The sequence below is a fragment of the Carassius carassius genome, chromosome 2, assembly GCF_963082965.1.
Source record: "Carassius carassius chromosome 2, fCarCar2.1, whole genome shotgun sequence".
Taxonomy (NCBI): Eukaryota; Metazoa; Chordata; class Actinopteri; order Cypriniformes; family Cyprinidae; genus Carassius; species Carassius carassius.
Genome location: NC_081756.1, coordinates 43,512,396 through 43,540,262, shown reverse-complemented (window position 1 = coordinate 43,540,262; position 27,867 = coordinate 43,512,396). Strand labels below are relative to the sequence as shown.

The window sequence follows — 27,867 nt, the reverse complement described above, 5'->3', positions numbered from 1 at the left end:
AAAAAATCAGCTTTGCCATCACAAGATTGAATGACATTTTTAAATATATTAATATAGAAAAGTTATTTTAAATGTTAATAATATTTCACAATATGAATGTACGTATATATACTCTATATTGCACATTTTTACTGTATTTCATCAGATAAGTGCAGCAATATACACTAGTTCTTTTAAATTCTAAACACTTCAAAGTATTACTGTTTTTAATGTATTTTTCATCAAATTAATGTTGCTTTGGTATAAGGAGCATAAAAGACTTTCTTAGAAACATGAAATATGCACTAATTTTACAAAGTATTATTTTTTATAATATAGTCTAAACCAAGTATTAAGCAAAATGTGTTGCAAAAGACATGAACCTCAAAAAGACCCCTATGATTATTTTAAAATGCACATTACATAAGTGTAAATGGTACTCGTTAAGGCCTGCTAAGTATTAAACTTCCGCATGTAACTCATCCCAAAAACACCTTAGCTTTAAAGCAAAGGACAGAGGGTTTAACCACCAATGGCCCTGCTGTTCTGCCAATCAGGTGAGTAATAAATCTGCTTACAGACATCATCCACATCCACTCCCTCTTCCCATAAATCAACAAGGGTTGTTTCTCCAACCGTGTCCCTTAGAATCAGTGATATTGCAAATATGCGGAGGGTTTAATTGTGTCTGAATGAGTCACAGTGGCTAAGCAGGATTGGGGTAATAAAATGCATCAGTGGAAGACTGCCTCATTAAATCGCCAGAAGCACATTGATTCACTCAGGGGTTTCAGCACAAATCTAATTTTCAAAGCCTCACAAATATTCATTTATACATCCAATTTTAAAATGCTTAAATCCAATGGCTCTAGGCCAGAAGCTTCATATTCAAACTGTGGATTTTGAATGTAACTTGCCAGAAAGCATTTGAGCTTTTTTGATTAATGAAGGCCTGTTACAGCACAAGATTTGTCAGACAATCTCATATTCATTTTAATATAGTTAGTTAAGTCAACATAAGGCCATAATCATGTCCTAAACATTATGGGGAAGGAAAGAAGAACATTAAAATAATTATAATTTATTGTAATAAATATGAAATATTTGCAAATAGAATATATATATAATATGCTGAAAAAATGCTGTGAGTTAAAAATGAAAATTTGCTGAAAAATTACCCTCAGGCCATCCAAAGATCCAAAACAGTTCATCACAATAATCACAAGTAATCCACACTCCAGTCATCAATTAACGTCTTGTGAAGTGAAACGCTGTGTTTGTAACAAACAAAACTAAAATGTTTTCTAACTTCAAACCATTGCTTTCAGCTAAATATGAGTTTCTTAATTTTGCTCTCTCCAGTCCAAAACATTTCTAAACAAATCTGTGAATTTTGATGTGATAGGACAACAGGGATTGACTTTTTTTTTTACTAGGAAGCATTACTATGGACTGATATTTTGGCCAGAAGCGATGCTTTAAAGTTAAAATGCCTAAATGATGGATTTGTTTCTTGCAAACATTCTTTTTACTTTACAAGAGGTCAATTGATAGACTGGAGTGGTGTGGATTACTTATGGATTATTGTTATATGTTTTTATCAGCTGTTTTGACTCTCGTTCTGACGGCACCCATTCACTGCAGATGATTCATTGCTGAGCAAGTGATGACCTGAGGGTGAGTACAGTTTCAGCAAATTTTTATTTTTTGGTTTCACAATTAGTCATGAATTATGCAAATTATAGCCGTTATTTTTAACTCAAGTAGTTTGCATAATTGTACGTAACTGTCCATAATATTTCTCTCAGATAAAAAGGTATAAAAGTTGTCACTGAGGTAGTACCTTTTCAAAAGGCACACCTTTGTACCTAAAGAGCCTATACTGGTACCTTAAAGGCACATATTAGAACATAAAGCGTACATATTAGTACCTAAATGGTCGAAAAGTGTACCTTTTGAAAGGGTACCACCCCAGTGACAGTTTTTTTTAACCATTTTTTCTGAGTGTAAAGCAACGTAATTGAGTACAACAGAGCAACAGAACATCACATAGTATTAAAAAGATCAATTTGACCATTTCTAATTATTACTCAGTGTCTATGTGGTTGGAGCAATGGTAAAAATATTGTTATTTCAGAAAAGTGAATCTTAACATTGAAAATCTGCCCTGATCTGTATCCTAAACATGTTCATTACCAAAAGGTACAAAAGGTAACCTCAGATCAGCCTACAATGAGCTCAGGTTGGCACTGGTTTTCACCCTCTGGAATTCCCCTCCCACACACTGAAGTCACGGGAGTCTGAGCGCCCGGGCGTTGTGCCCACTTCCCTCGCTCTCAAATAATACTCAAATAATGCACCTGATCAAGAGTCACTGTACTGGAATGGAAAGAAAGTGCCAATCCTGTGATTTGCTGGTCAGCTATAATATATGAACATCATATGTATGAACAAGTACTAAATTAAATCTGAAGGCTTTTTAAGCAGTAAAACAATTTCTCAGCTCGGTTAATATAAATGAGGAACCATAGGACAGCACATGCTGCCTCTAAGAAACCGCTCTGAACTCTTTTATTCTCAAGCATGAGCCACGGAGTGACCTTACATTAGTGTGTTCCCTGTTATGTGCCAGTTTGAGCCTGGTGTCACCACAGCTTGTGAGGACTATTAGTCTCTCGTCAGACACATCAGAGCACATGCAGTCTCTGACTTTATCAGGCTTCGGCCGGTCGTTCTGTTCAGCTGTTTGAATATAATGATCTGGGTTACTCTGCAACTTTAATTAAAGGAATGTCACTGACAGGACCCACCCCCACCCCATGTGTGTCTTTCCCATAACCTATTAAATACTGTTTTACATAGCTATGTGGTTACTAAGGTGTTCTTGGTGGTTGCCAGGTCATTGTTATATGGGTTGCTAAGGTATTCTGGACAGTGGCCAGTAGGGCTACTCCAGATTAAAAATCATTTTAACTGAGCAGTCGTTAATTTAAACCAGTATTCGACTAATCACACATTTATATTCATCTGAGTACTTACTGTATATGGTGGGTTGGCCTTTAATATATAGCCTATTCTGTGCGCAATCGTACACATAAATGCACACCACAAAGAACGAGCAAAATAAATTATGTGAATGTGTTGGGGGGAAAAACGCAAGGAGATATTTTATTTATTTATAACTAAACTACTGTTTTCTGAGTCAGTGTCGGCCTCAAAGATGAAGCTGATGATGCTGACTTTCCATCTCCGCAGTACAGTTACACGCCTTCACAGAGAAAAGTACCTCATATGGATTACATAATCAGAGAGTATTTTTTTCCCCAGAGTTTTAAAGTAGACATTTCAAGCTTTCTATAAACAGGAACGCACATTAGTGATATAAACTGTACTTATAAGTCAAATAAATTCGGGACTCATTTGCATAGTGACATGGTTGACAGCTGTTAATGCATAATCACCATTTTAGATTGGCTAAATGTAATGCACTTAAACAAAAATTAAAATGTAAATATTAGCACTATATATTATTGCACTTTATTTATTATTCTATTTAAAAATAAAGTGAAATAATACTATTATTAGTTTTTTTTTTGTTATATTTAATGGGTCACACTATGTGCAGTGTGAGCACCAAACCAAATCTCCATGTGCTCTCATGAGAACCAAACTGGAAAACTTATGTGCATCCCAGTCTATAGATATATTTCTCATGTCTATGAGGGAAGTAATCTGTACGCTAAGTTTCAGTCCATTTTTGTGATGCTCTCAAATACATGGAGATTTTTTATTTTATTTTACAAAAGCACAACGTTTGTTTTGTTGACATTGTGAGTAAATATATGTAGACACTTTATAGTTTTGAATGATGTAAAGTCGCTAATACTTAATTGTTTCAGTTTCAAATGATAAGCCCTACTTTTGGTCGAAGAATGATAAGCAAATGTTTAGATTCACTGGTCGATATAAAGCAATTACCAAAACGATCAACTGTTAATGATCTGTCCATCATGGACATGGACAGTTTTTGTTCTGTGACTAAATGACAATTTTTAGTTTAGTAATTTTCATCATCAGACATGTCCACATAAATCACCGCTTGCCATTATGCTGTGTGAGGAACCACAAAAAAAAGGATGCCTGGGCCTTAAGCCTCTTCTCGCCAACTAATGTTAAGTCAACTATGAGGGTGCAGCCTGAACTAATGTCTACAGTTAATTGTATCAGCTATTTTACAACAAGTTTGAACATGGCTTGTCAACAATTTATCAGAATTTACAATCTGGTTTACCGTTTTAAACTTAATTTTTACATAAATACTTAGGCACATCCTAATGAATGAGATTAGAGTGCTTTACTTGTTCTTCCAAATGTAAATCAGAGAGCACTTCACAAAAATCAAACACTAGTCCTCATCCCATGAGATCTGCACAGAGGAATCTTAAGAGCTTTCAAGAAGCCTGTGATTAGAAAGAAATTAAAGTGTGTATATAGACTCCCAACACTCAGAAGTCTGCTTTTGATCTGTTTATGGAGAGCCCTTTGTCCCACTCCAACAAAAAGTTTGCACTGAGAGTTGCTACACTGTTACATTGCCGCGGCTGATACAGAAGAGCATATGGTGATATGGAGAGACACAGAGGAGACTGTTTACAAAGGAATTGTTGAATAAAATCGTTATTTTTGTTTTCTTCGCTTACAAACAGTATTCTCGTCGCGTCAAAACATTACAGTTGAAACACTGATGGCAGATGGACTATTCTGACGATGTCTTTCGTACTTTTCTGGACCTTGACAGGGTATTTTACTTGGAAGTCAATAGCCGCGTTTCCACTGTCGGGCCAAAAGCGGGCGTGCTAGTGCGTGCCATGGCCAGTCGCGTTTCCACTGTCACTGCCAGGGCTTGATCGTGATTCGTCGGTGCTTCCTCGGGGTCAATGGCCAGGGTTTTTAGGCCCGACGAAAACCTTGGGCTAAAGCGGGCAAGCCGGGGTTAGAGGAGTGGTTATGAACAAAGGCAGAGTTTCTCTGCATCTGGAGAGCGTCTGTGTCATGGATCATAACAGAAAGTTAAGCTATAACACCAGAATTAAAAACTTTTTAAAATAAGTTGAGCTCAAAACTCACTTTCAGTCATCAGCAAGTGTTTGAAATAACTTGATCCGATGTGGATTATAATCACCATACAAGGCATTATGAGGTATCTATAAAACAATGCAAAAGACTATGCACGCTAGCCATTAACAATATCATAGTAAACATGGTAAATACGACCGCTGGAGAAATCATACGTCAGCTTCTTATTCTCTATCACAAACGTGTATTTATTTAGTAACATATTTTATCTGTCATAAGTCTCGTCTCAAGAGTTTATCTCCACGTAGCATATGTCATAAAAATATAATAAAGGTTTTTTTTTTTGTTCGGGAGCTTTTATAAAAATACAGAAATTATCATTATTTCTAAATGTGATGTATATAGGCTATTGTGACTTCAAATAAACAGAAACAGACTCAACTGAATAAGCAGGATAACGCTTTTCTGTGTGACATTTTCAATTATGATAAATTCATCATGATCAAAGTGTCACTTATTATAGTAAAACATCATGCTTTTGTAATTAAATATTTAGCAAAGCATGCAAACAAACGGCCGCTTTTATCGTGTTCGTTTTGTGATCGCGCTACAGTAGTACCAGTGACTTATTTCTTATTAGTTTTCTGATAACTTCTTTTTGTTGGTGTAATGATGGGGTTTCGTTTCAAGCTTCCAACGAGCTGGATGGCGCCTTGCCAGAGGCGTCGTGCCCATTCGAAGTGAGGGGGCACGTGCCCCCTCAGATTTCTGAGCCAAGTGGATTTTAAATGCAGCTTCCAAACGAAAAAAAAAAAATTGCAGAATAATATTTTTTATATATTTGATACAATCACAGCGATGTGATTAGATCGTTCAGTGCACAGCATCAGCTGCTAAATTCAAATCTGCGTTCACTGGCTGGCGCTGAGCCAGAGACAGACGCGTTCGTACAACGCTTCATGATAACCAATCAGAAACTATTCTGTTGCGCTTATGGATGCAATGGCCAATCAGAGACGTCCAGAAGAGTCATCACTGAAACGCAGTGTTTTGTTCACTTGCTCGCTGACTTATTTAGCGAATTCTCTCATCAGAAACAGCAAAAAGTGCTGATGTACGTACGAATGTAAGTAAGATATTCGTTTCATAATGTAAAGTGCTTCAGTGATTTTAATGGGAGTTTTTGAGAGTGCCTGAACTCTGGCTAGACTGAATGAAAATGTTTTTTGATAATGTAAATGTTCTTTACTCTCTGTAAAATGAAAGTGTTAAAATAAGTATCTTACAATATTGTTATTAAAATTTACATTAAATGCAAATTCAGTCGTATTAAAAATATTTTATGGCATGATATGGCACTTAAGTAAAAAGTCAGGTTTTTATGTGTAGTTAATAGATTACACTACATTTCCATATATTGATCAAATAGCAATCTATAAAGGTGCAAAACGCGTTTACCTACACATATTTGAGAAACGAGATATTTCCTGATATATTAAGCATGTTTGGAATTGTTTTGAATAAAAAGGAAAAAAAATAAAATAAAAAAATAAGCCTGTATCAGTTATACAGTGCTTTCGTAGAATGACTTATACCCCCGACCCCCCCGACCCCCCCCCCCCACCGGCTGGACGGTGGAAACACTGCACTATTTTTGCCTCGTGCTACAGGACCGAGGCTATTAGCCCCGCCTGGCCCATTTGAAGCACTGGCTTTCACTGGCCCTAATGGGACAGTCACAAGCCTCGCGGTTTTCATCCAAAATATCTTAAATTGTGTTCCAAAGACGAACTGAGCTTTTATGGGTTTGGAACGACATGAGGGTAAGTGATTAATGACAACATTTTCATTTTGGGTTGGAGTATCCCTTTAAATATACTCTAATTATTTTACACGAAAACATACAAAAGAAATCCTAAAATAAATTTTTCCAGGTTTAACCCTAACATTTCAGAAAGTGCTTTATTGCTTTATTGCCAAGTATGCTTGCGCATACAAGGAATTTGTTTTAGTGACATAAGCTTCCAGTAAACAGAGACAACAACACACAGACAAAAAAAAAAAAAAAAAAAAAATATATATTTTCCAGGAGAATTACAAATTGGCAAATAAATAAGTGTATAAACAATTGTGCTATAAATGATAATGGAATAGGATTGAGTGAGATGCAGGAATGTTCTAGGATGGAGGGGTAACAAATAAATATAAGGATATTGCACATTTTTGCATAAGCATAAGTTTAAGTGGGAAACATTTAACTGTTCATGAGGTAGATTGCCTGGGGGAAGAAACTATTCTTGTGCCTTGCTGTTCTTGTATTTGCGGCTCTGAGGCGCCGGCCAGATGGCAAAAGTTCAAAGATGGGGTGACTTGGATGTGAGGGATCTAGAGTGATTTTCTGAGTCCTTTTCCTCACTCTGGATGTGTACAGTTCTTGGAGGGTGGGCAGGGGAGCACCAATAATCCTTTCAGCAGTCCGAACAGTTCTCTGTAGTCTTCTGATATCTGATTTTGTAGCTGAACCAAACCAGACAGTAATTGAAGTACACAGAACTGACTCAATGACGGCTGAGTAGAACTGTTTCAGCAGATCCTGTGGCAGGTTAAACTTCCTCAGCTGGCGAAGGAAGTACAACCTTTGTTGGGCTTTTTTCACAATGGAGCCAATGTGATTGTCCCACTTCAGGTCCTGAGAGATGGTGGTTCCCAGGAATCTGAATGACTCCACTGCAGCCACAGTGCTGTTCATGATGGTGAGTGGGGAAAGTGCAGGGGGGTTTCTCCTAAAGTCCACAGTCATCTCCACTGTTTTGAGCGTGTTCAGCTCCAGGTTGTTAAGACTGCACCAGACAGCCAGCTGCTCAACCTCCTGTCTGTAAGCAGACTCGTCACTGTCCTGGATGAGGCCGATGACTGTAGTGTCGTCTGCAAACTTCAGGAGCTTGACAGAGGGGTCTTTAGAGGTGCAGTCGTTGGTGTACAGGGAGAAGAGCAGAGGGGAGAGAACACATCCCTGAGGGGCACCAGTGTTGGTGGAGCAGCTGTTTGACATGAATTTCCCCAGTCTCACTAACTGTTGCCTATCTGTCAGAAAGCTGGTGATCCACTGACAGATAGAGCTAGGAACAGAGAGCTGGGTCAGTTTGGTCTGGAGGGTTGTTGGGATGATGGTGTTGAAAGCCGAACTAAAGTCCACAAACAGGATCCTCACATAAGTCCCTGTTTTGTCCAGATGTTGCAGGATGAAGTGCAATGCCATGTTGATTGCATCATCCACGGACCTGTTTGCTCGGTACGCAAACTGCAGGGGGTCCAGTAAGGGTCCAGTGATGTCCTTCAGATAAGCCAGAACCAGTTTTTCAAACGACTTCATGACGACAGACGTTAGAGCCACAGGTCTGAAGTCGTTAAGTCCTGTTATCTTGGGTTTCTTTGGAATGGGGATTATGGTGGAGCGTTTGAAGCAGGAAGGCACTTCACACAACTCCAGAGATCTGTTGAAGATCTGTGAAAAGATGGGGGCCAGCTGGTCAGCACAGATTTTCAGACAGGCTGGTGTAACGCCATCTGGGCCTGGTGCTTTTCTTCTTTTGTTTTTCTTGAAGACCTGGCGCACATCATCTTCACAGATTTGAAGAGCAGGAGGTATGGAGAGGGGGATTGCAGGAGGTGTTAATGGTTGTGTAGGGAGATGGTCAGAGTGGGTGTTGGGGGTTTCAAATCTACAATAAAACTCATGCAGGTCGTTAGCAAGTCGTTGATTAGCCTCAGTGCAAGGGGATGGTGTCTTGAAGTTTGTGATGGCTCTCAGTCCTCTCCAAACTGAAGTAGAGTCGTTGGAAGTAAACTGGTCTTCCAACTTTTTAGCGTAGGTCTTTTTAGCCACTCTAATCTCTTTGTTCAGTGTGTTCCTGGCCTGATTGTACAAGACCCTGTCCCCATTTCTGTAGGCATCCTCTTTGGCCTGACGAAGGTGTCTGAGTTTTACTGTAAACCATGGCTTATCATTGTTGAATGTTAAATAAGTCCTGGTAGGAATGCATATATCCTCACAGAAACTAATATAGGATGTTACAGTCTCTGTGAGTTCGTCCAGATCGGTGGTAGCAGCTTCAAAAACGCTCCAGTCTGTGATGTCAAAACAAGATTGTAAATCCTACTCTGTTTCGCTGGTCCATCTCTTCACAGTCCTTAATACAGGTTTAGCTGATTTTAGTTTCTGCCTGTAGGTCGGTATAAGATGAAACAGAAGGTGATCAGAACGTCCCAAAGCTGCTCGTGGAACAGAGTGATATGCATCCTTTATTGTGGTGTAACAGTGATCCAGTATATTACTGTCTCTTGTGGGACAGGTAACATGCTGTCTGTATTTTGGCAGTTCACGGGAGAGATTGGCTTTATTAAAGTCCCCAAGAATGATTAAAACAGAGTCCGGGTGTTGTTGTTCTGTGTCTGTGATCTGCTCAGCGAGTTTCTGTAAAGCTGAGCTCACATGCGCTTGAGGTGGAATGTAAACACTAACCAGAATGAACGAGTGAAACTCCCGCGGCGAATAGAACGGCTTGCAGTTGATAACCTGCGTTTCTAGATCAGGACAGCACATCTTCTTTAACACAGTTACATCTGTACACCACCGTTCATTGATGTAAAAGCATGTCCCGCCGCCGCGCGATTTCCCCGTTGATTCTGCGTCGCGATCCGCTCTGAACAGCTGAAAGCCCGGCAGATGGAGCGCGCTGTCCGGTATGGCGTCATTCAGCCAGGTTTCCGTGAAACACAGAGCAGCAGAGTGAGAGAAATCCTTATTTGTCCGAGAAAGCAGAAGGAGTTTCCTCCGTTTTGTTGGGTAGAGAGCGGAGATTTGCGAGATGGATGCTAGGCAACGGCGTTCAAAATCCGCGCTTCCTGAGTCTGACGAGCGCTCCCGCTCGCTTTCCCCGCCTGCGCGTCCTGAAGCGCTTGATCAGCGCCGCTGCTCCTCCGATAACAATGTTCAGTAAAACGTCTGTATAATAGAAATCCGGAAAAATATCATGTGGTGTGTTCTGCCGAATGTTCAGCAGTTCATCCCTGGTGAAACTGATCGTGTTTGTTAAACAAAAAACAGGAAAAACGAACAAAAACAGTACAAACACTGGAGAGCCAAGCACTGAAGCAGCCATGTGCGGCGCCATTTTTGGATTTTCCTTGTTTCAGGTAATATTTCAAGATGAACAATTACTGGACTGAAGAAACAATCAAAAGGTTTATTTTAAGAAAAAAATCATGTTAAAATCTGAGTATCAAATATGTTACATCAAGCTTTTGGGGAATTTCTTGGAATTTTATTTGTTTACCTCTCAATTGTCATTGTATTACATTGCATTATATGTTTTGCTTCTTACAAAAAAATTATAATCATTTAATAGAGATTTGATCATAAAACTAAGCATTTAAATATCATTTTAGTAAGACCTTTAATTGGGAGGTAAAGAGTGACAACTGACATTTATATGCATTCAATGTAAAATAGTCTGTAATACTATTGCAAATATATCATTTATTTTGCATTACAAGCTATGAAAATCTTACTTTTTACCAACTGCACCAAATTAAAAAAAATTATTTTTCAGTTTGGTTCTCTGATTTAAACCTCATAAAAGTCATAAAATACTTTGAAATTGATATAAAATATTATACCCAAAAAAAACACATACAACCTTTTATTTATTTATTTGTTTGCTTGTTTGTCAAGGCTCAGTAAACTGTTCCATTTAAAAAAAAGTTTTTCTGTCCATTATTTCAGGCTTTAAAAGGTTAATTTGATTTTCAATTTCATGTTGTCAGAGTTATACCTCACTGGATGCAAATAAGACCCAGGTTAATCCAGCTGGTTAACCCAAGGTTTACAAATTTACAGCCAAGCCAAGATTAATATGAAACATGGAAGAATTACAGGTTAAAAGGGATCCATGAAATGTGAAAGCTACTTAAGTTTAGAATAAATCAAGTATCCAGCTGCAGCCTTAAGCAAAGAACATCCATTATCTGTTATGAAAATGCTGTAATGTGCTTAACAACAAGCTGCTTCATATGTGTGTGGGTGGCTTAGACTTTACAGTATGCAAAAACAGATCATTCTTCTGCTTGTTCAAACTGTGTACAAATGATTAAGTCCTTATTTCTATTTTATGCGTCATAATAAACTCCCCTGAGCAAATGCTCACTTAGCCATGCAGTATGAGGGGCTAATTAGCCAAAGCCCACAGGCACAGGACAATTAAGCAAACGTCAAGTATTTGCCTGTCAAGCATCATGCTTCGAGATACAGCTCTGCCGTTCCGTTCCACAGGCCTCAGATCAGTGCCGAACTAAATGTCGTTGCATCTGACTCAAAGTGACTGCCAAGCCACTCTTCTGCCAGGTCACCAGACACCGTCACGGTAGGGCTGGACCCCGCGCCGCCTCCGTCATCCTGATCTACAGGCAAGAAAGAGGAGGGGGCTAAGTCTCGCTGCAGCCGGACCACCAACCAAACTGCCCCGTGTGTTTTGCCGTCCATCTCCAGGTGTCGACGAAGTAGTTTTTTCTGCAAACAATGGGCCCCTTTTAGCGCCCAGACAGCAAAGCGCACAAAATAAAAAACACACTCCTTCACAAAAAGAGCAGTTCTCCTCACATACCACTCACGAGTGCCCCCCGCGGCAGACAAACACTCGAGTTAATCCAACCTCTGTCCATCCGGGCCTCACAATGGCAAGCCATTCCCGGGGTATCAGATTGGGTCATGGGAATAATAAAACACGGCTATTCCCTTCAGTTCACACAACGACCACCACGCTTTCGCAGGATGGTCACCACTTCGGTGCACAACGAGAACGCTCACGTTCTGCGTGCCGAAGTAGAAAATCTGCTGGTGAAGGGAGCTATAGAAGTCGTTCCCCCAGTGCACCGCGACTCAGGGTTTTACAGCTGTTACTTTCTAGTTCCCAAGAAGGATGGCGGGCTGCACCTCATCCTCGATTTAAGACATCTGAACCGCGCCCTCATGAGACGGCACTTCAGAATGATCACGCTGAAACAAATCGTCTCACAAATGCGCTCAGTGGATTGGTTTTTTTCGCTGGATCTGAAAGACGCTTACTTTCACATCCAGATAGCCCCCCCTCACAGGCCGTTCTTGAGATTTGCCTTCGAGGACGTGGCTTACCAATACAAGGTCCTCCCCTTTGGGCTGTCTTTGGCACCTCGCACGTTTACAAAGTGCATGGATGCGGCTCTCTCCCCTCTCAGGCAGAAGGGAATCCGCATTCTCAATTACCTCGATGACTTGCTAGTTCTAGCTCAGTCAGAGGGGGAGGCATCAAGTTACAGAACTTTGCTCCTCAGCCATCTGGAATGCCTGGTGCTCAGGGTGAATTTTGCCAAGAGTTTCTGGGAACATAGTTAGACTCAGTAACGATGAGGGCAACAATGGTGACGGAGCACGCCGTGGCTCTACAGCGACTTGTGGCCTCTTTCAAAATAGGTGCTTCTCGCCCCGTAAAAACATTCCAGAAGTTGCTGGGCCTTATGGCAGCAGCATCGCCGGTGCTGGAGCTCAGGCTGCTACGTATGTGCCCCCTCCAATATTGGCTGAAACTGCTTGTTCCACCTCATGCGTGGTGTCAAGGACGCCTGAATATCAAAGTGAGTCAGGACTGCATTTCGGCCCTGACCCCTTGGAGGAACATGCAATGGATGGAACGGGGTGCCCCGCTTGGTATGGTTTGCAGAAGGAAAGTGATCTCCACAGATGCGTCCGACACAGGTTGGGGCGCGCTGTGTGAAGGGAAACACGCTTTTGGCCAAATGTCGAAAGAGGAGAGCAGGCTTCACATCAACTGCCTCGAAATGATTGCAGTTCAAGGGCCTGCCAGAGCTTCCTGTCAGACCTAAAGAGCCACCACGTGCTGGTCAGATCAGACAGCATGACAGTGGTGTCTTACATAAATCACCAAGGCGGGCTGTCATCGACGCGTCTCTTCAGACTAACATCACGACTGCTGGAATGGACCCAGAGCAACTTGGGGTCCCTGAGAGCAGTGCATCTACCAGGCAAACTGAACAAGGGCGCGGATATGCTGTCGAGAAGCGGAGTCTCCTCATGAGAGTGGAGGCTCCACCCGCAGACAGTTCAGAAGATATGGGACATCTTTGGCAAAGCGGAAATAGACCTCTTCGCCTCAAAAGACAACTCTCATTGCACAACATTTTTTCCAAGATCGAGGATGTGTTGTCCCAGGACTGGCCAACCGTCTTCTTTACGCTCTTCATCTGGTTCCTCTGATTCCCCAAGTAATCAGGCGGGTCAGGGACCAGAGATGTAGGGTTCTTTTTGTAGCCCCACTCTGGGAAAATCAGCACTGGATAGCTGACCTGTCACAGATGCTGACTGCGGCCCCATGGCCCGTTCCTTTGAGGCGGGACCTCCTTTCTCAGGTGGACGGAACGATTTGGCATCCGCACCCAGAGATGTGGTCACTGCACCTTTGGTCGCTCGACGGGAACTAATGGGACTCCCTGAGCGTGTGCTAAACACAATTTCACAGACTAGAGCTCCGTCTACATGACGCCTCTATGCCTCCAAATGGTCTGTGTCCTCCACATGGTGCTCAGACCATGGCGAAAACCCGACCTCCTGCGACTTATCAGTGATACTGTCATTTTTACAAGAGCTCTTGGAGAAGGGACGATCCCCCTCCACGCTCAAGATCTACGTAGCAACTATAGCAGCGTCACACGCCCTTATAGCAGGCCAGTCGGTGGACAGAAACGACTTAGTCGTCCGATTTATGAGAGGTGCAAGAAGGCTTCATCCACCTTGCCCTTCCACTGTCCCTTCATGGGACCTTCCCACGGTACTGAGAGCCCTAAAGAGGCCCCCCTTTAAACCGCTACAGTCCATAGGCCTTAAGGCCCTGTCGCTAAAGACCGCTCTGCTGTTGGCACTAGCATCTGTTAAGCGTGTGGGCGATTTACAAGCACTCTCGATAAGCCCTAATTGCCTAGAATTCAGGCCTAACGACTCAAAGGTCATCCTGAAACCAAGGCATGGCTATGTACCAAAGGTGCTCTCCACACCTTTCAGAGCACAAGTGGTCACTCTCTCTGCATAACAAAACACAGAGGACGATCGAGAGCTAAATCTGCTTTACCCAGTGAGGGCTCTAAAAGTCTACATAGAGCGTTCTGCGCCGATAAGGCGATCAGAGCAGCTCTTTATATGCTTTGGAAACCGTGCCAGAGGGTTACCGGTCTCAAAGCAAAGGCTTTCTAAGTGGATTGTGGACGCAATCCAGCTAGCCTACTCTACCAGCCCAATTGGAGTAAGAGCCCATTCGACGAGAGCAGTGTCTTCATCCTGGGCATGGTCTAGTGATGTGACTATCGCAGAAATTTGTGCGGCGGCTGGTTGGAACTCGCCGTCCACATTTGCTAGATTTTATAATCTAGACGTCCCGGCACTTCATGCTAGGGTACTTTCTGTGTAAAGGTGTAAAGTTTTTGTTTACATAATGTATGAGTGTGTACTGTGTATATTTATTATGCATATATACACACAAACAAATGCATGTATATATTTAAGACAAATATGTTAAGTTTATATACTACATATATTTATATAGAATATAGAATATAATAATATAAATATATAATAGTATATACATGTAAATATTTTCAAAATAAATACTGATTGTGTGTGCATTTAATGTGAACAAAAACTTTTATTTTGGATGTGATTAATCGCGATTAATCGTTTGACCACACTTCTCACCTGTACCTGTTTGGCAGGACCTTGTCACCTGTATAATTTGCAAAAACTCATTTAAAATTGAATATTGGGCCAGGTAAGAGCTCTGAATGTTTTTAATGTTCAATTTCACATCAGGAAAGCCATCTTCATATCATGCCGAAGGGTAGCCAGCAGTTTGAACTGTAAACAGGTAATGAGATTCTGTTCCCTCCTGCTGCGCTCTGACAACATTACGGTCAACCGAACAAGCATCATGCCCATTCAAACTGAGGACACCTGCCCCCTCAGATTTTTTCAGCCAATGGATTTTAAATGTAAAAAATGTCAAAGCTGCTGCCTTCCATAAAATTAACTCCCACAGGTGCCTCTTTTGAAAAAATAGGTGCATGACGCTCCTGGTTCGCCATCTGTGCTCATCCTCAGGTCACTTATTTGTTGCCTCTCTAATATTCTCATTTTCTCATTACAAAGCTATTCTTTCCCTCCTCCTCCTCCTCCCGTATCCCCCCCCCCCCACTCCTTTTTTCATTTGTTTTGTCTCCTTCCATCCCTCTTCTTTCTCTCATTATCAATGTGGGAAGTGTCAGTCTGTGATTAAGGCCACGTGTTGTGTCTTTTGTGTTGTAATCACCTGATACTGGCTGACAAGATTCTAACTGCATAACCATCACCCATCTCGAGCCTTAAAATGGCCTTCTGTACTTCCGAAAGAAAAGGACATGCAGTAAAAGCTCAAGCAAAGTGCTATAATTCATCAGAGAACATTTTCAATAAACCCAAAGGCTTTTGTCTTTTTTTTTTTTTTCCTGGACGCCTTCCCGGGAAGGTGTTCTGGGCGCGTCCCACTGGGAGGAGACCCCGGGGGAGACCTAGGACACGCTGGAGAGACTATGTCTCCCGGCTGGCCTGGGAACGCCTCGGTGTCCCCCCAGAAGAGCTGGAGGAAGTGTCTAGGGAGAGGGAAGTCTGGGGTTCTCTGCTTAGACTGCTGCCCCCGCGACCCGGCCCCGGATAAGCGGTAGAAGATGGATGGATGTCAACATTTACTCACCCTCAAGTTATTCCAAACCAATATGAGATTCTTTCTTCTGTTAAACACAAAAAATATATTTTGAAGAATGCTGGTAACCATTGAGTTCCATGGTGGGGGGTTACAAGTCAATGGCTAAAAGCACGTGTTTGGTAACCTACATTCTTCAAAATATCTTCCTTTGTGTACAACAGAAAAGAGAAATTCCTAAAGGTTTGGAACAACATATCGGTGAGTTAACGTTGACAGAATTTCTGTTTTAGGCCAAACTATCCATTTAAAGGGATACTCCAACCCAAAATGAAAATTTTGTCATTAATAACTTACCCCCATGTTGTTCCAAAACCATAAAAGCTTTGTTCGTCTTCAGACACAATTTAAGACATTTTGGATAAAAAACGGTTATTTACTTGGCAGTCTATGAGACAGTCTCAAGCCATCCTGTTTTCATACAAAATATCTTAATTTGTGTTCCGAAGATGAACAAAGCTTTTATGGGTTTGGAACAACATGGGGGTGTGTGAATACTGACAAAATGTTCATTTTTGGGTGGAGTAACCCTTTAACTTCAAATTGGCTAAACTGCAAGTTCTATATCCATATTATTGCTTTCTCAAGTGAAAGAAAGAGTCATCTCGTCTGAATCAGGAGAGAAATATGTGAAGATCAAACACCATTTGTAAAAACTAATCCAAAATGGCTCTAAACGGGGATGGACTTTTTTCACTGGAGGAAGAATTATTATAGTATGTTAGTCAGAACTGACAGTTTGAAAAATAAAATAAAATAAATAAATAAAAACTTGATGGTTTCAATTCTTACAAATAAGCACATACTTGTGAATTATTGTGATGTTTTTAGAAGTTTGGACTCGCATTCTGATGGCACCCATTCACTGCAGAGGATCCATTGTTGAGGGAATTTCCACAAATGAATTTCACAAAACATGTTCCAATAAAGAAACAAACAAACTGATTTTGGATGGTCTGCGTGACCATCATTTTTGGGCGAACTATTGCTTTAAGTTAGCTAGTGTTCAGCTGATATCCCAGCATTTAGCTAGTTTGGCTGTTCATCCAGATCTTAAAAGTGCCCAAATCCCTTTTAAATCTACACTTTAAAAAAATAATTCCATGGATGTTAAAAGTTCTTTATGTAACCACAGATGCTAAATAACCTTTATTTTAAAGAGAGTAATGAAATCATCTAACCAGCTTGGGTTAAGCCGTTTTTTTTTTATCTGCAATTTCAAGTTTCTTATCTGCTCTTATTTTTTGAGTATAGCTCGGTTACATATTGCTACACCATACAATACAGATGGATTCAATGCAGGCATGATTCTGTGTGCAAGTGAACCACGGCAAGAGCTCAAAATGAGTACTAATTGTATAATATATATTATTATAATAACTATAGCTATTATTATTCCGAATTTTAAAGTTGTCTCTTTTTCAATCCATGAGTTTGAATTTGAACTTTCCTTTTCTACTTATGCATATATGAATTTATTTGATTTTCAATTCACTTGATTTCTTTGTCCTAAACTGTAATTCTGTTTAATCAAATTGTAAGTTTTGATTAAATTCTGGATGGTGCTTGACCCTGCTTTTCGGGTAGGCCTACTTAGTTTGGACAAAACCTTATGTTACTAAACCTTTTCATGCTTTTGTGTCAAGAAACACGTTCACATGTAATATTGTTGTATTGAAACCACATACCCATACATTCTGACTAAAAATGTATAAAGCCTGTTAGCCATCTCTTATAAAATATTATTTCCCAAGCAGTCGTGATACTGCCTCCAGCACAGCACTAAAACATCTGTCAATGATGCATTCTTGTGCTGACAGACAGAAATTTCCCCCCAAAGCCAGGTAGAAAAACACTAATGCTTAAATTGATTATACACACAAAAAGACAAATGCTGTAATATCCACAAATTCAAGAGTCTGACACATGGTCTCAGTTGATGCAATCAATCAGTGTGATATAAACACTGCACTCAACCAGCTGTAGGGAAACAGGAGGAAATGTGTGAAAGCATTGAGTGAGAAACTGAATCATAGTACGGAGAAAGTCATGCAGAAGACAGCTATTAGAGCTTACTGTATTATATTAGTTCAGCCTAGCATAACAAAATTTCACATGAGGCGCAGTATTGTTGTTCAGAATATGAGCATGGCTGGGATTCAGTCATAGGCTAAAAAAAGCAAAGGAAAAATAAATACAATTCAACTGCTATCGATTTCATAGAATAATAAAAGTTATATAAACAAGCAATTATAACTAATATAATTATAAAAACATGTAAATATAAATACCTTTCAGTAAGAACTCAGCTCCACAACAGACTGTAACAGCATATTTAAATGGTACTTATATTTTATACCTGCATGTAATTACACCTGTGATTAATTTCTGCAATTACATGTATAATTTCTCTATTGACCATTCCCCCAATCATTAATTCATACTTAAACCTAACCAGATCACAAAACTTTACCCATATTCCACGCTAAAGAGATAGTTCACCCAAAAATGCAAAATATTGTAATCATTTACTTACCCTCAACCAAACAGTTGATTGCTATTGATTTCCTTTTTTTTTTTTGTCATACTCTGGAAGTCGATGGCTACCGTCAACGGTTTGCCTACCAAAATTCTTCAAAATATCTTATTTTGTGATTAACAACTGAAAGAAACTCACACAAGTTTGAAATAATTTAAGGGTGAGTAACAAGATATGGAGGTAAATCAGTAGCTAAACTGGAGAGGTTGTTGATCTGAATGTGAGAACTTGTCATATTAATATTTGTAGTTGTAAATTGAAATTTACACTCACAGCTCTGATGTGAAAAGCTGAATCTTTCAATGTGCACACACAGACAATAATGAAAGCATCTGTGTTTTGAACTGGACGTTGCACATTAACAGCTACAAATGTGTAAAATTACATTCACACAAAGAAAATGACAGACACAAATGTTTACAGCATATTTACTTTTGCACTTTACTTAAATTTCGCTGTTTAATGTCAAGTCGGCACTTACAACCCAATTCCTGTTGCAATTCCTGTTTATGTTTTGTAAAAAAAATTTAAAACTTCTTCATTGGATTAAATTCCTAATTTGCATGTCAGTAATGGAGCTTTTTGAAAAGCTAAGGAAATTCAGTTAAAATAGTTTGCAGCGTTTTGCAAATAACTGATACATATGCATAAAACACAAATTTCTTTCTTGGCAAGTCACGATGGCTGGCGTTGTTCACTGGTCAGGCATTGACCAATAAAATGTCTTCATTCGCACCACAGCCCCTTCCCCTGCTCTCTTACATCAACATATACAAGTGCACAAGTGAGTTGTGCAACAGGAATACCGCAAAAGGAGTAGATAAAAGTATTATACAGTAAACAAACTGTAGTTAAAGACATCAAATAGGGACTAAATTGTTATTATAATTTTTTTTTATATTATTATTTCAGCTTTTTCTTTACAATCCACACTTAGCATCTTGGGCTTGACTGAGACCTGGATTCGTCCAGAAGACACAGCAACCCCAGCTGCTATGTTTAACAATTTCTCTTTCTATCACACTCACCCTGTTAGTCTGGCCGGGGTGGGGGCACTGGTCTACTCTTTTCTAACTACTGGAAATACTCAACCCACTCTATCCTATGCAATTATAACTCATTTGAATCTCATGTGTTCACTGTAAGAGCGCCTATAAAACAGGTTCTGGTAATTTACCGTCCTCCTGGGCAAATTCTATCCACCTTCCTGGAGGAGCTGGATGGCCTGCTGTCCTCATTCCCGGAGGATGGCAGTCCACTTTTCTCTTTGGCGACTTCAACATTCATCTGGACAAGCCTTATGCTACAGACTTCCATTCACTTCTTGCTTCATTTGATCTCAAAAGACTTATTCTACAAGCACGCACACATCAGGCAACCAACTTGACTTAATTTACACACGCAATTGTATTGCAGAAAACATTTTGGGAAAACCCCTACATATCTCTGACCATTTCTTCATTACATTTAAACTACATCCTTCCTCCATAATATACTCCTCTCTTCCCTCACTTACCAATTTCTCATCTCTGAATGTGAATGCAGCAACTGACACTTTATGGTCTACTTTAACCTCTAGTTTAGACAAAATTTGTCCTCTCTCTTCCAGGCTAGTATGGGCTTCCTCCTCTAACCCCTGGTTATCTGATGTTCTCTGTGATCAAACTCAGGGCAGCAGACAGAAAATGGTTAAAATCAAAATATCCGTCAGACCTCAGTATTTATCAGTCTTTGCTTTCATCTTTCTCTGCTGAAGTCCATACTGCCAAATTTTCATACTTCCTTAAGATCAACAGCACTCCAGACACGTAATCTATTCAAAACATTAAATTCTCTCCTCTGTCCCACTCCACCACTAATATAACAGCTGATGATTTCGCCACATTCTTCACAGACAAAACCAGAACAATAATCATTCTCAGCCCCACACATACAGGACTCCAAACCAACCACACCCACTGCTAAAACTCCCATCTTCTCCTTCTGTCCCCTCACTGGCTATGTTTACATGCACACTTTTTGGTTCAATCGGACTGAATTCATTACAATTGATGAATCTGATTGTAGTGTTTACATGAACGTTTAATAAAGTGATCGGGTTGATGTGTGTGTTTATATGTCATTAACTTCAAATACAGTAGGAATAGATTTTTTTTGACATGCGCACGTGCTCAAATAGTGAAAGTGAAGGTAAAAAGTGAACGTGACATATAGATACTATAGAGCATCTCATTGTTTGTACATAATAACCACTCTCCTACACGGGTTTCTTTATTTGTTTTTTAACAGCAGAATTTGTATTTACCCATAAATATACATATAAACCGATGTGCTGCTCAATTTATCACGCAAAAAAAAAAAAGCCCTTCCCCGCTCCCAAACCGGATCGCCTGTGGATAAGTATCCAAAACAAGGTTGTCCTGCTCCACTTCACAGTTGCTGAGTGAAAGGAAAGTTTTATAATGATGGGACATGCATTTATACAACACTTTATTTAAAAGGAAGAGCAGCTCGAACATTTTTCAATCCAATTGAGCTGTCAATCCAATTACAAATGGATTATTAGGGTGCATGTAAACGTAGCCATTGAGGCAGAAGTATCAAAACTTCTCCTCTCCAGCCATCCTACAACATGCCCTCTAGACCCAATCCCCTTACACCTTTTCCAAGGAATCTCTCCTACACTCTTACCAGAACTCACCCATATTATCAACAGATCTCTCCTCACAGGCACCTTCCCCACTGCATTCAAGCAGGCTCGGGTAACCCCAATGCTCAAAAAACCTAAATTAAACACTTCACTTACAGATAGCTAAAGACTGGTCTCTCTCATTCCATTCATAGCGAAAACCCTTGAAAGAGTTGTTTTCAACCAGGTATAATTGTTTCTTTCACAGAACAACAAACTGGACACTAATCAGTCAGGTTTCAGCAGCGGCCATTTAACTGAGACAGCGCTACTGTCATTCACGGAAGCCCAATGAATTAAAAAAGCTGATTTCAAATCATCAGTTCTTATTATGCTGGATCTATCTGCTGCTTCTGCCACTGTGAATCATCAGATCCTTCTGTCTGCCCTCTCATCACTGGGCATCACAGGGATTCCACTTTGCTGGTTTGAATCCAATCTCACTGGTATGTCTTTCAGGGTGGCTTGGGGAGGCAAGGTATTCAAAGCACATCAACTGGTCACTGGGGTTCCTCAGGGGTCAGTTCTTGGACCCCTCCTCTTCTCTATATGCACATCATCACTGGGTCCCATCATACAGGCAACATGTCTTCTCCTACCATTGCTATGCAGATGACACATAGCTCTATCTTTCATTTCAACCAGATGATCCAACAGTAGCTGCACAGATCTGCTCAATCTTGCAGGTTTCCATTGCACAACATCAGAAAGATCAGGCCCCTAACACTTTATTTTATGGTTACACCTATTAGTTGCTTATTAGCATGCATATTACTAGAATATTAGCCATGTATCAGTTCTAATTAAGCACATATTAATGCCTTATTCTACATGACCTTATTCTATATCCCTAATCCTACCCAATACCTAAACTTAACAACTACCTTACTAACTATAAATAAGCAGCAAACTAAAAATTTATTGAGAGAAAAGTCATAGTTAATAGTTAATAAGCGTTACTCAATCTAAAGTGTTAGCACAACTTCTTGTCCAGGCCCTTGTCATTTATAGGCTGGACTACTGCAATGTTCTACTGGCTGGACTTCCAGCAAGCACAATCAAACCTCTACAAATGATTCAGAATGCAGCGGCATGACTGGTCTTCAATGAGCCCCAAAAAGCCCATGTTACAACTCTCTTTATCTCCTTGCACTGGCTACCAGTTGTGTTTCGCATCAAGTTCAAGACACTGATGCTTGCATATAGAACAGCCACAGACTCAGCACTCGTCTACAACCCGAATTCCGGAAAAGTTGGGACGTTTTTTAAATTTTAATAAAATGAAAACTAAAAGACTTTCAAATCACATGAGCCAATATTTTATTCACAATAGAACATAGATAACATAGCAAATGTTTAAACTGAGAAAGTTTACAATTTTATGCACAAAATGAGCTCATTTCAATTTTGATTTCTGCTACAGGTCTCAAAATAGTTGGGACGGGGCATGTTTACCATGGTGTAGCATCTCCTTTTCTTTTCAAAACAGTTTGAAGACGTCTGGGCATTGAGGCTATGAGTTGCTGGAGTTTTGCTGTTGGAATTTGGTCCCATTCTTGCCTTATATAGATTTCCAGCTGCTGAAGAGTTCGTGGTCGTCTTTGACGTATTTTTCGTTTAATGATGCGCCAAATGTTCTCTATAGGTGAAAGATCTGGACTGCAGGCCAGGTTAGCACCCGGACTCTTCTACGATGAAGCCATGCTGTTGTTATAGCTGCAGTATGTGGTTTTGCATTGTCCTGCTGAAATAAACAAGGCCTTCCCTGAAATAGACGTTGTTTGGAGGGAAGCATATGTTGCTCTAAAACCTTTATATACCTTTCAGCATTCACAGAGCCTTCCAAAACATGCAAGCTGCCCATACCGTATGCACTTATGCACCCCCATACCATCAGAGATGCTGGCTTTTGAACTGAACGCTGATAACATGCTGGAAGGTCTCCCTCTTCTTTAGCCCGGAGGACACGGCGTCCGTGATTTCCAACAAGAATGTCAAATTTGGACTCATCTGACCATAAAACACTATTCCACTTTGAAATAGTCCATTTTAAATGAGCCTTGCCCACAGGACACGACGGCGCTTCTGGACCATGTTCACATATGGCTTCCTTTTTGCATGATAGAGCTTTAGTTGGCATCTGCTGATGGCACGGCGGATTGTGTTTACCGACAGTGGTTTCTGAAAGTATTCCTGGGCCCATTTAGTAATGTCATTGACACAATCATGCCGATGAGTGATGCAGTGTCGTCTGAGAGCCCGAAGACCACGGGCATCCAATAAAGGTCTCCGGCCTTGTCCCTTACGCACAGAGATTTCTCCAGTTTCTCTGAATCTTTTGATGATGTTATGCACTGTAGATGATGAGATTTGCAAAGCCTTTGCAATTTGACGTTGAGGAACATTGTTTTTAAAGTTTTCCACAATTTTTTTACGCAGTCTTTCACAGATTGGAGAGCCTCTGCCCATCTTTACTTCTGAGAGACTCTGCTTCTCTAAGACAAAGCTTTTATAGCTAATCATGTTACAGACCTGATATCAATTAACTTAATTAATCACTAGATGTTCTCCCAGCTGAATCTTTTCAAAACTGCTTGCTTTTTTAGACATTTGTTGCCCCGTGCCAACTTTTTTGAGACCTGTAGCAGGCATTAAATTTTAAATGAGCTAATTAAGTGGATAAAAGTGTAAAATTTCTAAGTTTAAACATTTGCTACGTTATCTATGTTCTATTGTGAATAAAATATTGGCTCATGTGATTTGAAATTCCTTTAGTTTTCATTTTATTAAAATTTAAAAAACGTCCCAACTTTTCCGGAATTCGTGTTGTACTTCTACTCACTACTATGAATCTACATCACCTCCAGAAGTCTGAAATCCACTAGTGAGCGACGCCTCGTGGTACCATCACAGGCTCAAAATCACTTCCAGAACATTATCCATTCCCCATTCTTGGCTGGTGGAATGATCTTCCCACCCCTGTCCGGAATGCTGAATCCATGACAATTTTCAAGCGACAGCTGAAAACTCATCTCTTTCAAAACTACTTGACTTCATCATAAAAAAGAAAAAAAAGAAAATGTCTTTCTCTATTCATTCCTTCTCTATCTAGCTTGTACTTGTTCAAACAATGCCTAAGACTAGGTATTATCAACTTCCTGTGTCTGTTTGTTACTTCTAAAAGGAATCGCTTTATGTATCCCCCAATTGTAAATTGCTTTGGATAAAAGCATCTGCAAAATGTAAATGTAATTCAATTGATTTATTTGGGATATTGTTCTTCTGTAGTCTAAATCATATGTCTATTTCATCTCTAAACTTACATCTCTATGTAAAATTTTAACATGGATAACAGATGTATTATTAGGAGATGTATTAAGAAAATGTAATAACCAAATCTCAAGTCTCGTCCTTGCTGTTTTTATTTGATAAAAGTGATGTGAGTAAATTTAATTTCACTGCAAAGCAGATTTCTCTGTGGTAACTGACTTGATTTGATTTAGTTTTCAATACCATTTATTTATTTATTTTAATTTTGGACCCTCTTGCTTGCAACTGCAATTGGCAAGATTTCATTTGGACTGTGAGAGCTTGAGGACTATACTGCAATGCCGGGAACTGAAATATTACATTTTTAATATAAGAAACAAATATAATTTAATTAAAGTGTTTAGTTAAAGATTCGTTTTTCACAGGGCTGATTGTACACTAACACTCTGACATCTTGGGTTAAATTTGATATCTTGAGCTCATCATTAGTCTTTTCATGGTTCAGTGTTGCCAGATTTTGCAAGAAAAACAAGCAACCGGGAATAGTCAAGATAAGCTCAGATTTTTTATTTATTTGGGCCATTCAGGCCCAGCACCAAAGTGGAGGATTGGGGTTGGGGGGGGGGGTTCTGGCTTCGGACCGAGGGGGGGCGGTCGGACTTGAGTTTACAGTATATTATAGTCTTATTCAGCTGCCTGCTGTTGCTTACTTTTAGATGAAAAAACTGCTCATAACCACTATTTCCTTAGTAATAATAGCATAACGAAGTAGATTAAAGTGTATTAATGTGTTTATTATTGTAAAGTACTACCTAAATAAAGTATTTCGAGAGTTCACTTGAAAAATATTAACAACCCAACCAGACCAAAAAAACTGTAATATTGTTTAATATTATTACAATTTAAAACAACTTTTTTGTTGTTGTTTTCAAATATATTTTAAAATATCATTTATTTCTGTGAAGGCCAGGCTAAATTTTTTAGCCATTATTCAGTTTTTCAGTGTAACATGATCTTTCAGAAATTATTCTAATATGCTGATCTGGTGCTCAAGAATCATTTCTTAACATTATCAATAAAAACCGTTGTGGCAGTTCGGTTTTTTTACAGAAACCATGATACATTTTATGGTTTCTTTGATTAATAGAAATGTCAAATGAACAGCGTTTCTTTGAAATATATATATTTTTTGTATTAATAAAAAAAATAAACTGTCACTTTTGATCAATGTAATGCATTTAATGGAAGTGGAAACATGGGATGAATAAAAAAAAAAAAGCTATGGCACTAGCATGGCCAAAATAAAGGGAAATAGCAACACTTACGGTACACGTGCATTTTCTTATTCTAAAACTTAGTATATTATAGTATAGTATCTAATAATAAGTAAATTACAGCTGCATAATCCAAAAAGTAAAATGTGCCGCCATGCCACACAGGAAATCGCAGTTTTCCATCATTTTCAATATTAATAATGCAATAATCACTCCATGTGCTAGCAGTCAATGTGAATTAAGCGTATGACACAGTGCTCTGTAAAACACAGGCAGGTTTGACCACAGACTGCTGCTCTGTTGTGTTTCACAGAGGGAGGGTTGTCTAGCTGTGCAGGAAGAACAGAACAACATAAACCAGCTGTAATTAAAGCAAAAAGATGCACCAGGCCTGGACTGTCCACCTGTCATCTGATGGTCTGAGACAGCAGCTGATCACATGCAGGAACAGAGATTGGCACACATGCATTCAAACCTTAAAAGCCAAGCTTTCAGGGCTTCAGGGAATTCAATTTTCAGGGATTTAGAGGAGGTACATGTATTGCTTGACTGATGACAGAACTGAAGTGAAATCACACTGGCAAGCAGAGCACAAAGAAAGTGATTCATACTCTAAATATAAAATGAGCCACAGTGTTGATTTGATCAATTACATTAATATCAACATTAGATCAAAATGGACTGTTTCAAACTTAAATAATTCACATTAAAATGGGCTGTGAATGGCAATTCACATTGATATTAAGGTGACTTATTTTGACATGTTTAGATATCATAAAGATCATTTCATGTATTTTTCTTTACTGCTTTTTTCATGATCTAAAACAAGGCAAAACTTTGTTTTTACTCCATCTTAATTGTCAGCATTTGACCTCCTGTAGTTTGTCTCCGTGCCTCTAGAGGTCCCCTGTGTTCCCTTCTGTCTTAGTTCTTCTTTGTCTACTCTTGTTAGCGTTATCCAGGTCACCTGTGCCTTGTTTCTCTTAGAGTATTTTAGCTGAGTCTTTCCCTTTGCTTGACACTTGGTTTTGAGTCCAGGCTGTGTGCTATCAGCTCTGTATTTACAAGTCCTTCCAAGCTTTCTCAAGTAAGGTGTTCCTAGTTATTTGATTGTTCACATGCTCTAGTTTTGTTTTCTCCCCTCGTGGAGTTTTTATTTTCCCTTGTGGTTTTTGTTTTCCCATTATCTCTCTTGTTATTAATTCCTCTGTCTGAGAAGAACTTTTGTTGGATTTTTTGGCTTGCGAAGTCCTTATTTTTTTTTCTAATAAACCAGTATTGCTTGGAGTACTGACCTGAGTATTTCAATTGTGTCCAACACCTCAGCCTCTGTGGCCTAGTGGCAGATCTCTCAACCACCACACCAGAGACCCGAGTTCTAGCCTGGCTCGTGACATTAATCCTACAGGTTAAACCTCTCTGAATTAAATGGGCCCTTTCTAAACTGCTTTTTACCTACAGTACAGACCAAAAGTTTGGAAACATTACTATTTTTAATGTTTTTGAAAGAAGTTTCTTCTGCTCATCAAGCCTGCATTTATTTGATCAAAAATACATAAAAAAAGTAATATTGTGATATATTACAATTTAAAATAATTGTTTTTAAATTTATTATACTTTAAATAATAATTTATTTCTGTGATGCAAAGCTGAATTTTTAGGATGTATCTGGATCTTTAGGATGTAAATACAGTCTGTTACGATTGGCTTGCTTCTTGAATGCGAGATGAGTAACAATGTGATTTTTTTGACACTACTGATCGAAAGTTCATAATATTTTAGATTTGATTTTATAATGTCTTTGAAGAAAATCTCATGCTCACCAAGGCTGCATTCATTTGATCAAAAATGTAGTAAGATCAGTGATATTGTAAAATATTGCTAATTTAAGACCATTATTCTCTTTAAATATATATTAAAATATAATTTATTCCTGTGATGCAAGCAGGATTTGCAACATCATTACTACAGTCTTCAGTGTCACATCATGCTAAAATTCTGAATTAGGGCTCAAGAAACAAAAACTTTACTATTATCATTAATAGAAAACTGTATTGGCTGCTTAATAATTTAGTGTACACCATTTAAAAGTTTGGGAAAGTTAAATTGTTCAAAACTGACAGTAAAAGCCATTTTTAATGTTACAAAATTTGTAAAAAAAAATTTTCAAGTAAAAATTTCTGTTTTCAAATAAATGCTGGTCTA

At 39.3% G+C, this 27,867-nt stretch overlaps 1 protein-coding gene across 1 annotated transcript in view; it reads right to left on the bottom strand.

Annotated features, from left to right (window-relative positions):
* vat1l (vesicle amine transport 1-like) overlaps nucleotides 1–27,867 on the bottom strand; it is a 41,615-nt gene that overhangs the window by 6,016 nt on the left and 7,732 nt on the right. The window lies entirely within an intron of this gene.